We start from the raw sequence: 13,607 nt of genomic DNA, 5'->3' as shown, positions 1-13,607 counted from the left end.
CCTCCGAAAAGGATTCTCTGGTGGACTTCCCAAACTATTTTCAGAGGCCATATCTCTGCCAGAAAATAGTTGGGAACACCTGTCAATGGGTATGTTCAGTCCTTTGTCCTAAAACCTTAGTTGCTTTTTTTAATGGCTGGCAATGCCGTAACCAAAGGCAAAGCGAAGAAGGAGAAACGGAAAAGGAGAAACATCTGATCGAACAAAACAAAACGGCAGATTAAAATTAAGTGCACGTTTTGTTTCGCTGTTATATGGGGAAAATATAATTTAATAAGTAAATACATATGTATGTATGCGTGTATGAAATTGTGCAGGCGACTAATAGCGGGATTCTGTAACCAGTCTCTAGTCTCTATTTGAGACATTTTGAGGCAAAGTCTCAATTTGAGGCTAGTTACTATTCACTAAACAGTCTCTAGCGTTAGTCTCAAAATATTGAGACCTGGTAGTTAGCAGGTCACAAAACTAAAAAGAACTCTTGTCTGCCATTTTGAATATACTGAATAGAGATCATCATAGATATTAATCGATTGTGGTATCTTTATATTTTGTAAGCAACTCAAACACGAAAAGGTTAAAAATAAATCAATTTTACATAAATTTCGTAAATATTATGAAACAAAGTCAACATATATTTTTATTTTCATTGATAATTATGTTTTTTGACTATGTTATAGAAAATTTAATATTTGTTATCGACATATTTATTTTCATTCAAGTGTAAAAGCATCTCTGAATAATGAAATGTAATAGATTTGTGACTGTCACTTACAGAATAGCAATATCATCTCAAGTCTCAAAAATTGTCTCTAACTTAAAATCTCAAATTTAGAGACTTGAGACTGTCTCAAGTTACAGAATCGCACGGTAAGGCTCATTTAGCCAGTCTCTATTTGAGACATTTTCACTAAACAGTCTCTAGCGTTAGTCTCAAAATACTGCTTCTAATTTGAAACCTGAAAGTTAGCAGGTCACAAACCTAAAATGAACTCTTGTCTGCCATTTTGAATATACTGAATAGAGATCATCATAGATATTAATTGATTGCCGTTTTTTTATATTTTGTAAGCAACTCAAACACGAAAAGGTTAAAAATATATATATTTTACATAAATTTAGTAAACATTATGAAAGAAAGTCAACATATATTTTTATTTTTATTGATAATTATGTTTTTTGATTATGTTATAGAAAATTTAATATTTGTTATCGACATATTTATTTTCATTCAAGCGTGAAAACATCTCTGAATAATGAAATGTAATAGATTTGTGACTGTCACTTACAGAATAGCAATATCATCTCAAGTCTCAAAAATTGTCTCTAACTTAAAATCTCAAATTTAGAGACTTGATTTTATTTTATAAAAGTTTACATAACAATAAAATTATTACATAAACTAAAGATAACGCAGCGCTAGCATCGGAGGCTTTCGGCTGGCATGTTGACTAGGGCGGAATCAAATGCGTCGGAGTAGGTCGGTATCTCTGAGGAAATTATATATCCTGCTAATATTATTGTCCGTCGGGTTTTTTAACAGCTGTGTAGGATTAATACCATTGAAATAGTGTAGTCTTTGGGCATCAAGTTTCGGGCAGCAATCCAAGAGGTGGTTAATGCTGAGTGAAAAGTTGCAGAACGGGCAGCAACTAGGAGTAGCGCCTTGAAGCAAATGAGTGGTTGTAATAATCGTGTGGCCAAGCCGGAGACGGGTATATGGAGTTATGTAGTTTGTCGGCATGGTCGGAGAGAAGCAGAGTTTTGTGCGACTGGGATTGATTGAGGAGTAGTGATGGCTATATCGGCTCCACTCGGATAGCAATTTTTTTGCCTCTCATTATTTATAATCCAGTAGATATCCCTTTTAAAAAGAACGTTGGAAGTTATGGTAGGTGTAACAACCATATCTTTAGCGACCTTATCGGCAATCGTGTTGCCCTTTATATCTGCGTGGCCGGGGACCCACATGATTTTGATATTCTGGGGGTGTGAAATAAGGATGTCTCGAATGTTTTCAATAACGGGGTTGGTTTGGTTACATCCCTTAATAGCTTGAAAACATGACATACTGTCAGAGCAAATTATAAATTTTCCTTTATTTCGTATGGAATAAAGCATCGCCTTGAATATTGCCACGGCTTCTGCTGTAAAAATCGAGCAGAAATTAAACAAAATACCATAAGTAATTATTTCTCCATGTTCTTTGACGACAGCAAATGAAGTCTGTGATGATTTTGAACCGTCGGTAAAAATCAGATCCCATCCAGTGGATTTGTATTTAGCTGCCACCTCGAGGAAATTTGCCTTGTATATATCGTTGGCAGTATTCGCCTTCCGCAGATGGACAAGTTCATTGATAAAAGAATCATTTTTAAACAGCCACGGAGGATGAACGCTTTTGCGAATATGCGGCCTTTGGAGTGGAAGGCCGTTATCCTTTGCGAATTTGATACATAAGTAAACGGATGATTGCACTTTGGGTGGCCGTTTGCGCGAAATCGCTAATTGTAGGTCCTTTCTAAGAAGAGCGTTCGGTGAAAACATCAGCTTAGCGTAGAGTTTGCGAACTGAATCTTCGGCGTCATCGAATATTGTATTTAGCCCAGATTCTGCAAATAAATTATTTAAGGGAGTCGTTGGAAACGCGCGCAGCGATCTTCGAATTGCAGCGTGGTAAGGGGCAGTCAGCATTTTCAACTTATTTTTAGCGTGATGTCCATAAACTTCCAAACCGTATTGTATAGTTGAGACAATAAGTGCCCTGGTTACGTTAATCAACAATGCCGGACCGAGAAATGAGCGCTTTGCGGAGAGGTACTTAACTATTAATAGTTTGGAAATTAGTCTATCTCTTACATATTGACAATGTTCAGCGAAAGAGTACTTAGAGTCTAGTATTATACCTAAAAACTTAAGGCTATTTGTACAATTTATAGTTACATCGGAAAAGGTTATGGTATGGGTGCTACAGTTTCTTTTTCTACAAATGTGCAACAATTTAGATTTGCTGGGGAAATTGAAGCGCCGGAAGTTTGCGACCAGGAGAAGATTTTGGAGAGGATATCGGAGAAGGTTCTTAGAACTGCTGCTTGATCAGTGTTTTTGGAATACACCAGAACATCGTCAGCGTACAGTTGGTGCTCAATAGTGGTAAATTTAGACAGTAATTCGCTAAGTTCATCAAACGCTATAATGAAGAGAATCACCGATAACGGTGATCCTTGAGGAGTGCCATTATCTAGGGGAAGGATAGAGGAGCGGGTGTTTGAAATAAGGACGCTTATTTTACGATGGGATAAAAAGATAAAAAAGATTCGCGGACCCACTTTCCATTTGGTTAGTTGTCTTAGTACGATATGAATACCTATTCGATCGAAGGCTTTTAGAAAATCGAGAGACATCAGGGAGATGTGATTTTTATTTGACAAAGCATTAGAAATGTAGTGGTCAAGGTGAACAAGTGAGTCGATAGTACCCTGCCCTCTTTTGAATGCAACTTGGTTATGATGAATGAAATCATTTTTGCGGGCATACCAGGAGAGTCTGGTAGCAATCATTTTTTCTAGCAGTTTGCCTAAACACGGTAGAAGGGAGATTGGGCGGTAACTGCAGACATCGAGAGGAGATTTACCGGGTTTGAGGATGGGAACTATCAAGCTGGTTTTCCAAACTTGGGGGTAAATGCCTGTAGAAAAAATATTGTTGTAGAGGTTAAGAAGGCGGGATAGGATAGGAAGGGGAAGGTTCTTGATAATGGGGTAAGAAATTCTATCGTGGCCAGGTGTTTTGCCTTTTACTGAAGAAAGGGCAGAGACCAGCTCAAAATGCGTTAAGTCGTTTTCTAAGTACTTGGCATAGATCGAAAGTTTACTGGGTGGAAACCGGGATGAGATTGTTTGGTACTTATTTGAAATAAATTCAGGGGGGAAGTTGCAATCGGAGGAGGCCGTAGAAAAGTAGCTGGCGAACTCTTGAGCTATATCTAGAGGATATAGAAGAGTGCCGCGAGCGGAACTTAAGGCAGATATTGTAGAAAAAGAAGCCATCCCAGATAGTCTTTTGATGTCGTCCCAGATCCTTCTTGGGTTGGATGACGAGTTAATGTTGCTGGTAAATTTTCCAAAGCAGGCAGCTTTCGCAAGTTTGGATTTGCGGCGAAAATTGGCATTAGCTTTTTTGTATTGAAGCAGTTTGGAGGAAGACCTTTCCCGCTTATATTCATGCCATGTACTTTGTTTGGCTAGCCTTAAAGTTGAAAGTTCAGCGCTCCACCACAATGGAGCCGGCCTACGAGTTTTGCTACCTGTTTGTGGGATAGATAGATTAGCCGCACTTCTGATGATTTTTTGGACGCGGGACGCTTCTTCGTTGACGTTGAGGGAAATGGGATAGGAGCTGCAACCATGTAGACACGCATCTTGGAACTTTAACCAATCAGCAGAGTCAGTCTGGAATTTCAGCCTCGGGCGAAATGTTGAAGGAAGGCGGTTTGAAGGGAGTCTGGTAATAATGGGGAAATGATCACTGCCATGGAGGTCATCAATTACTAGCCAAGTGCATTTGGTAGAAAGGGAAATCGAACATATGGTGAGGTCAAGGTGGGTGAAGGATTTGTGAGTAGAAAAGTGAGTCGGGGAGCCGTTATTAAGGACAAAGGAGTTGGAAGCAAGGATTGAATCCTCAATTATACGGCCCTTAGCATTAAGCGAAGTGGAACCCCACATAGGGCTCCAGGCGTTAAAATCACCTGCCAAAATAAAAGGACTATCAGTTGACGGAAAAATACTATTAAAGTCAGTGGTTGAAAATGCTTGATTAGGAGGGGAGTAGGCGCAGACAATGGATATTTTATTGGGCGATTGAATTTCTAATACTAAGGAAGAGATGCGGGACTGAAGAGGATAACATTTGTGCGGGAAATTTTTCTTCACTAAGATACCAATTCCTTGCTTACTAGATAAAATATGTGGCAAATTATGAAAGTAACCAACATAGGCCAAAGGGGTACGGGCGTTGACCATGTAGGGGAGGTGGGTTTCATTTAAAAGGATTACAGAGGGATTATGTGATTTAATTAATATTTCAAGATCGATGAAATTATTGTAATATCCGTTTATGTTCCACTGTAAAACTACAAACATATGCACAAAAGAGAAAAGAAAACTGGTATTTGTTTTTGTTAAGTATATAGCTAAAAATATTATGAGTTAGAAATGTCCATATTATTAGTTTCTGCTGGATGCGAAGGAGGGGAAAGCGTAATTGAGTCATCATGTTTATTAGTTGGAGATTGAGAGGAAAGAGGGATAGGAAGGGGAGAGGGAAGTGACGTGCAATAGCGCGAGAGTATGTCTGTTAAGATGGGAGAGAGAGTTTTGAGAGAGTGGATTATCAACGATTGCGTTGGTTGCTGTTGGGTTTTTGTTAAATGATTGCGGACAAAGGTCAGCAGCGTGAGAGCTAAGTGGAGACAAGATGTTCTTTGTGGATGATGGTTTGGCTGAGTATGTATGTAATGAGTTGTTATTGATGGTTTGAGAGGAGTTTGCGGGGTTGGGAATTGGATTATTTTCGTTTGAGACTGCAGTTGATTGTGGTTTTTCGTTTTTGTTGAATTCGGTAGGCTTTAACACATTGGCAAATGATGAGGGATTAAGGGGAGCCGGGATTGTATTTTTGTATTTTTTTATTGCTTCGTGCATGCTGCATTTTTCTAATGTTTTAATACGTAGTATTTCTTTAGTTTGTAGAAATTTTGGACAAGCGTTTGAGGAGGACGGGTGCTCACCAGAGCAGTTAGCGCACATTGTTCTTATACATTCGGTAGGGGAGTGGGGAGGGAGGTAGCAATTGTTACACATTGGGAAATTTTTGCAGTATTTTGTTGTATGGCCAAGTTTTTGACATGACTTGCATCTCATGGGATTTGGGATGTATGGACGGACAGAAAGGATTCTCCATGCGACTTCAATTTTTTCGGGAAGATGATATTTATCAAATGATAAGAGAATTGAGCCAGTAGGCTTAGATACACCATCAATTATTCTATTAAACTTATATATAGAAGTTACGCCGTGTGTCTTAAGACCCTCTATAATGTCGCTTTCAGGCAAATGAGTCAGGAATGGAGCAAAAATTGTTCCTTTTACGCTGTTCAGGTTATCGTGAAGTTTAGCAGTGATATCGCACACTCCCGGAAGAGATTTTGCTGACAAGAACTTTTCTGCAATTTTCTTATTTTTGAGAAGCAGAAGTAAACTGCCGTCGCGAAGCTCGGATATAGTGTTGACATCTTTGCTAATGGCTAGTATACCTTTATGTACGGCAAAACACGATAAGCTCGTTAGTGGTTTGTTACCTTCCAATGCTTTTATTATGATGAATTTAGGATCGTCTTTTTTTGTAATTGGTAGTTCTGGGAATAAATCCAGTGGAGTCGATTCTGCTTTTTTTCGTTTAGGTCTGGAGCTCGGAGACAGCAGGGCGAACCTGTTATCTCCGAGGTTAGAAGCCCCGGGGGGCATATTGGCAAATTGTTGATTTGTGTCACTGACTTTTTAAGCGCGGCTTAGTTAAGTAAGCAACAAATGCACGTGTTTTAATTCGAATAGAGCAGATAGACAGAATAGAAAACAAAACGCACTGTGTAAGAAACGCAACTGTTCACGCTGAGTGATAGTCGGAGACATTTTTGTAAAGTTTTATTCCGCTATCATCATTGGTTCCTAATGTATACATATATTATACAGAGAAGGCATCAGATAGAATTCGAAATAGCGTTATATTGGAAGAAGGCGTGGTTGTGAACCGATTTCACCCATATTTCGTACGTGTCATCAGGGTGTTAAGAAAATATTATATACCGAATTTCATTGAAATCAGTCTAGTAGTTCCTGAGATATGGTTTTTGGTCCATAAGTGGGCGAGGCCACGCCCATTTTCAATTTTTAAAAAAAGCCTGGGTGCAGCGTTTCTGACGTTTTTTGTTAGTCTGTTAACGGACTTTTAGTGATTTTCAACATAACCTTTGTATGGGAGGTGGGCGTGGTTATTATCCGATTTCTTCCATTTTTGAACTGTATATAGAAATGCCTGAAGAAAACGACTCTGTAGAGTTTGGTTGACAAAGCTATAGTAGTTTCCGAGATATGTACAAAAAACTTAGTAGGGGGCGGAGCCACGCCCACTTTTCCAAAAAAACTGCGTCCAAATATGCCCCTCCCTAATGCGATCCTTTGTGCCAAATTTCATTTTAATATCTTTATTTATGGCTTAGTTATGACACTTTATATGTTTTCGGTTTCCGCCATTTTGTGGGCGTGGCAGTGGGCCGATTTTGCCCATCTTCGAACTTAACCTTCTTATGGAGCCAAGGAATACGTGTACCAAGTTTCATCATGATATCTCAATTTTTACTCAAGTTACAGCTTGCACGGACGGACAGGACGGACGGACAGACAGACATCCGGATTTCGACTCTACTCGTCACCCTGATCACTTTGGTATATATAACCCTATATCTGACTCTTTTAGTTTTAGGACTTACAAACAACCGTTATGTGAAGAAAACTATAATACTCTCCTTAGCAACATTGTTGAGAGAGTATAAAAAACCATTGCGGCTCAAATTTCATGTCACCGAACTCAAATTTATGAATACTTCCTCTCATACGCAAAAGTCAAAGTAATAAACAATTATGCAAGAATACTTATTTGTATGTTTTGTTTTATTTCACTTAAAAAAGTACTTAGGCGATTTTCGTGAATTTTTTTAAAAGAAAGTACTTGATTGAATGTTTCGACGTTCTATGGACGTAATAAAGTATATTTTTAGCTATATGAAAAACATTTTTTTTACAAAAATATTGAAAAACAAGTAAGGAAGGGCTAAGTTCGGGTGTCACCGAACATTTTATACTCTCGCATTTACATATTTTTCAAATACCGTATTTGTGTAAAGTTTTATTCCGCTATCATCATTGGTTTCTAATGTATATATTATATAGAGAAGGCATGAGATGGAATTCAAAATAGCGTTATATTGGAAGAAGGCGTGGTTGTGAACCGATTTCACCCATATTTCGTACGTGTCATCGGGGTATTAAGAAAATATTAAATACCGAATTTCATTGAAATCCGTCTAGTAGTTCCTGAGATATGGTTTTTGGTCCATAAGTGGGCGACGCCACGCCCATTTTCAATTTTTAAAAAAAGCTTGAGTGCAGCTTCCTTCTGTCATTTCTTCCGTAAAATTTAGTGTTTCTAACGTTTTTTGTTAGTCGGTTAACGCACTTTTAGTGATTTTCAACATAACCTTTGTATGGGAGGTGGGCGTGGTTATTATCCGATTTCTTCCATTTTTAAACTGTATATTGAAATGCTTGAAGAAAACGACTCTGTAGAGTTTGGTTGACATAGCTATAATAGTTTCCGAGATATGTACAAAAAACTTAGTAGGGGGCGGGGCCACGCCCACTTTTCCAAAAAATTACGTCCAAACATGCCCCTCCCTAGTGTGATCGTTTGTGCCAAATTTCATTTTAATAACTTTATTTATGGCTTAGTTATGACACTTTATAGGTTTTCGGTTTCCGCCATTTTGTGGGCGTGGCAGTGGTCCGATTTTGCCCATCTTCGAACTTAACCTTCTTATGGAGCCAATAAATACGTATACCAAGTTTCATTACGATATCTCAATTTTTACTCAAGTTACAGCTTGCACGGACGGACGGACAGACGGACGGACGGACAGACGGACGGACGGACGGACATTTTGAAGATAATTTCATTTAAATGTTGACCGCGGCTGCGTCTTAGGGGGTCCATTCGGAAAGTCCAATTTTGGGCAACTTTTTCGAGCATTTCGGCCGGAATAGCCCGAATTTCTTCGGAAATGTTGTCTTCCAAAGCTGGAATAGTTGCTGGCTTATTTCTGTAGACTTTAGACTTGACGTTGCCCCACAAAAAATAGTCTAAAGGCGTTAAATCGAATGATCTTGGTGGCCCACTTACGGGTCCATTTCTTGAGATGAATTGTTCTCCGAAGTTTTCCCTCAAAATGGCCATAGAATCGCGAGCTGTGTGGCATGTAGCGCCATCTTGTTGAAACCACATGTCAACCAAGTTCAGTTCTTCCATTTTTGGCAACAAAAAGTTTGTTAGCATCGAGCGATAGCGATCGCCATTCACCGTAACGTTGCGTCCAACAGCATCTTTGAAAAAATACGGTCCAATGATTCCACCAGCGTACAAACCACACCAAACAGTGCATTTTTCGGGATGCATGGGCAGTTGGCCACCAAGATCATGCGATTTAACGCCTTTATGCTATTTTTTGTGGGGCTACGTCAAGTCTAAAGTCTACAGAAATAAGCCAGCAACTATTCCAGCTTTGGAAGACAACATTTCCGAAGAAATTCGGGCTATTCCGGCCGAAATGCTCGAAAAAGTTGCCCAAAATTGGACTTTCCGAATGGACCACCTAAGACGCAGCCGCGGTCAACATTTAAATGAAATTATCTTCAAAAAGTACATGTCATGAACCAATCTAACGTTTCAAATAAAGAACCGATGAGATTTTGCAAATTTTATGCGTTTTTTTTAAAAAAAGTTATCAAGCTCTTAAAAAATCACCCGATATATCTAGTAAGCAATGAGCAATGTGGAGTCTGCACGGGCAGAGATGCCCCGTTATTATAATAAAAGTATTTTTGAGAGTTGGTAACACTGTAAGGTTGGCACCATCAAACATGTCAACACATTAATTATCAGCCCTATTCTGAAAAAACCTCTCAAATGAGTTGAGAGGAAAAATTTGAGAGATTTCTTGTGAGGCATATTTTGTGAGGCTATTCATGCTCAAACCTCATAAGAAAAAAGCTTAAAAAAGTCACCACGAGAGGTAAAAAGCTTTTTGCTGTCAAACAGCTGTTTTAATAAAAATAAACAAACAAAAACATAAATGGATAATAAAGATATGTATGCGTCTGTGCTTGAGGGTGAAACAATCCCAATATGGGTACAATCGATTGCGCCGATTGTGCCCTTGATCCCAAATTTCGTGCAAAATCTTTAAGAGAAATTTTATTTATTTATTTATATTTATTTATCTTACCCCTTCTTTGTATCTGAAACAGACTGCGCGCTTGAAGGGAAATAAATTTCACTGCCCTTAACATCCATAATTAATTTCGAAATAAAGTGCAGAGCTCTAGACACAGAGGACTGGCTCACAGAGAGCATATAACTATTACCAACGAATTTTTGGTAAGAGCCATGCCCGTAAAAATACAAACACGCCAGGAAACGCAGATCAAAAGATATACTCGACTTCTGCACATCATGCGGCACCAATTCACCTATAAGTACTTTACATAGCGATTTTGGATCGCTTTTGTCTCGTAAACCCTTCAAAATTTTCCTCCTACCCCCCGATACCCCTCCTCAATAATTGCCGCATACACAAAGAACAGTTCCTCCATGCTAGTTATAACACTCAAATATTTTTTAAAAATGTCAAATATTGATGTAAAACAAAACAAACACAGATGACTTGTATTATGATGGCTGCTTTCACACGTCACAGATATTTGTGAAAATAGTGAGCATTTGAACTTTTGAATTTTCGCCAGAATAAGGTAACCCTCACTATAGTGAGAAACATCACTGTGACTTTTGTGAGGGCATGAGAATTGGGCTGTATATTTATATATTTTGAAATTGGAAATTGAAATTTAAATACACGATGTTATGAGCAAAGTTGATATTATGTTGTCGATTCAAAAGTTTTGTTTTAATGCGTTCTTCAATTCGAGAGGAACTGAGAGTACAAATACCGTCAAATGTTTGACAGCAAGTAAGTGGTAAACTTTTATATGGGAAAATGGACATGTCGTTTTACTCTATCTTACTCGTAATTTTTCCTTATTTGCTCACCGTTTAGACCTACCCTGGACTACGACAAACATTTTATAACCAAAGTCAGCTCAATCGGCCCAGCCGTTCTCGAGTTTTAATCAGACTAACGAACAACAATTCATTTTTATTTATATAGATTTGAATTAATCTTTGAAGTAACATTGAATTCGTTATTAAATATTATTTTAGTTAATTGCAAAAAACTTCTCGCATTTTGTATTAACATCTTAAAAATTTTATTCCACCCTCATCGCGCACTACATTTAACATAAGTTATAATGTCGCGCGAGTTAATACATGACTTACACTGAACCCAACTGATAATAGCTACCACACATATACATCTGCCTAGCAATAAGCTGACATCACTTACTATAAGATAACACTATCCAAATAACTAAACTAATTTTCATCCACATCAGTACTTTTCCACTTCAGTACTTTTCCACAATAGAATAGAAACCACAAAACTACAACTGATAAATATATTACTTTGAAGCTAAGTTTTTTGTATAAATACAAGCACCCGCTTGTATACAACATCTTTTTCTGTTCACAAAATTCACACTGTTTAAGTGATTAAATAAAGATCGCTCTACGGAGCGAAAAATATATTTTTTAGAAAATAATAAAGTGTAAACTTTAATTGGCGCCCGAGCAGGGACCCACTGCTAAAAGGAATCAAAATAAATTCCTTCAAAGTGAGAATAGGAGTAGAAAACAACAAATTTTTCAAAAAGTATTCAAGTGTCTCAAACTAAAAACAAAGATGGCTCAATCACCAGAATTCTCAGCTCTCCAAGCTAGCGTGGTAGATTTACAACGCAGATTCGCCGAAGCACACCTAGGACCAGCTCCCATAGAGGAAGCCAAGGACGAAGTTTGTATCTACAATGATCCAAAGGAGGTAGACTTAAACCTCTTCAAATCAGCCATAAACGTATTCAGCGGAGACTATCAGGAATATCGTAACTGGAGAAGATTAGCTATTACATTAATGAATAATGTAAAACAATTCCGTGGACAAAATATCTACACGGAAGCATTAATATTAATTCGAGGAAAGATAACTGGGAAAGCGGCCCAGATACTCATCAACAACAACACAAAGTTAAACTTTGATGAAATAATAGACAGACTGGATGACTCCTATGCAGATCAGCGACCACTGTATGTCCTGGAGGAAGACATGATGAAGATACGTCAAGAAAACAAACCTCTTCACGTGTACTTCGATCACCTTAATCAGGCATTAAACACTGTATTATCCAAAATAGAAATGCAGCACAAAAATGAGAACGTGATCAATGCGTTATCACAAGAGATACAACGGAAAGCAGTCAGGACATTCATCGCGGGACTAAGAAGTGCAGCAACTAAAAATGCACTGTACTCCAGAGCCTGCACCAACATCATGGAAGCATATGGTATCGCGAGAACCATGCAACATGACTCACAATATCATCAGCTAGAATATATACCACGGGTATCACAACCCGTGATGCAAGGATACCAACGGTTACAGCAGTATCAACAGCAAAGACAACCACCAGTCGAACCTATGGATGTAGACTCATCAGGACGATTCCGTAGGCATGCACAGCATACGCAAAGAAATCAACAACAAGAATATCCTCAGCGACAGCTGCCGCCTCAACAAAGACCCAATAATCCATTCAGGCAAGTTGTACAAAACTTTGGCCAACAGTTCAAGCGATCACGGGATGAGACATCACTCACACCACAAAGTAAGGCCCAACGAGTGAATCAGATCAAAGAAGGTGAAGACGAGGATGCAGGATCTTTATATAATGAGGTATCTAGCGTCAATTATACTAGTAACAAACAGAAACATTTTTTTATAAGGCATCACGGTCTTCCAACACTCCGACGTACTGCACCAGACGGAAGATACGTGTATATACTAATAGATACAGGTGCCACAAGTAGTTATGTAAGTAAAGACTATCCATTTGCAGAAAGGATAAGACTAGATAAACCAATAAAATTTAATACACTACATGGAACTTCAGTAGTAACACATAAAAGAGAAATTAACTTAGTAGGGTTTGATTTGGATTTTTACGAAACCGCAGATCTAAAAGAATTCGACATACTATTAGGGGGAGACGCCTTACGTAAAATGAAAGCTAGAATAGATCTATTTGACTACTCGGCAACATTTGAACAGGAGAGTACTCTACAGAATAGGAATCAAGAAAAAATTAATTATACGATAGGGAATAAAACCTATGAAAAAGAAATACACGAGCTAATGAAGAATAATTATAATAATGAGATATTACTGTTTACAACAACGATACAAGCAGAAATTAGGACAGAGACTAAAGAGCCAGTCTGGGTTCGTCAATATCCATACCCTTATGCAGACCAAGATTTCGTAAAGCAAGAAATAGAAAAATTATTAAAAAACAACATTATTAAAGAAAGCAAGAGTCCATACAACTCACCAATATGGACAGTTTCAAAGAAAGGGCTAGACGAAGAGGGAAAACCAAAGAAACGAATGGTGATAGACTTTCAGAAACTGAATAAACAAACGGTCGCAGATAGATATCCAATTCCAGATATAACAATGACGTTACAGAATTTAGGGAAAGCAAGATATTTTACAACACTAGATTTGGAATCTGGATTCCACCAAATATTAATTAAACCAGAAGATA

The 13,607-nt window shown here is 38.1% G+C and overlaps 1 protein-coding gene across 15 annotated transcripts in view; it reads left to right on the top strand.

Annotated features, from left to right (window-relative positions):
• Positions 1–13,607, top strand: part of LOC126764541 (endothelin-converting enzyme 2) — a 1,258,369-nt gene that overhangs the window by 407,241 nt on the left and 837,521 nt on the right. The gene's annotated exons all lie outside the window — the stretch shown is intronic.

The sequence above is a fragment of the Bactrocera neohumeralis genome, unplaced genomic scaffold (assembly GCF_024586455.1).
Source record: "Bactrocera neohumeralis isolate Rockhampton unplaced genomic scaffold, APGP_CSIRO_Bneo_wtdbg2-racon-allhic-juicebox.fasta_v2 cluster09, whole genome shotgun sequence".
NCBI classification, from domain to species: Eukaryota; Metazoa; Arthropoda; class Insecta; order Diptera; family Tephritidae; genus Bactrocera; species Bactrocera neohumeralis.
This window is presented reverse-complemented; position numbering and strand designations above follow the sequence as displayed.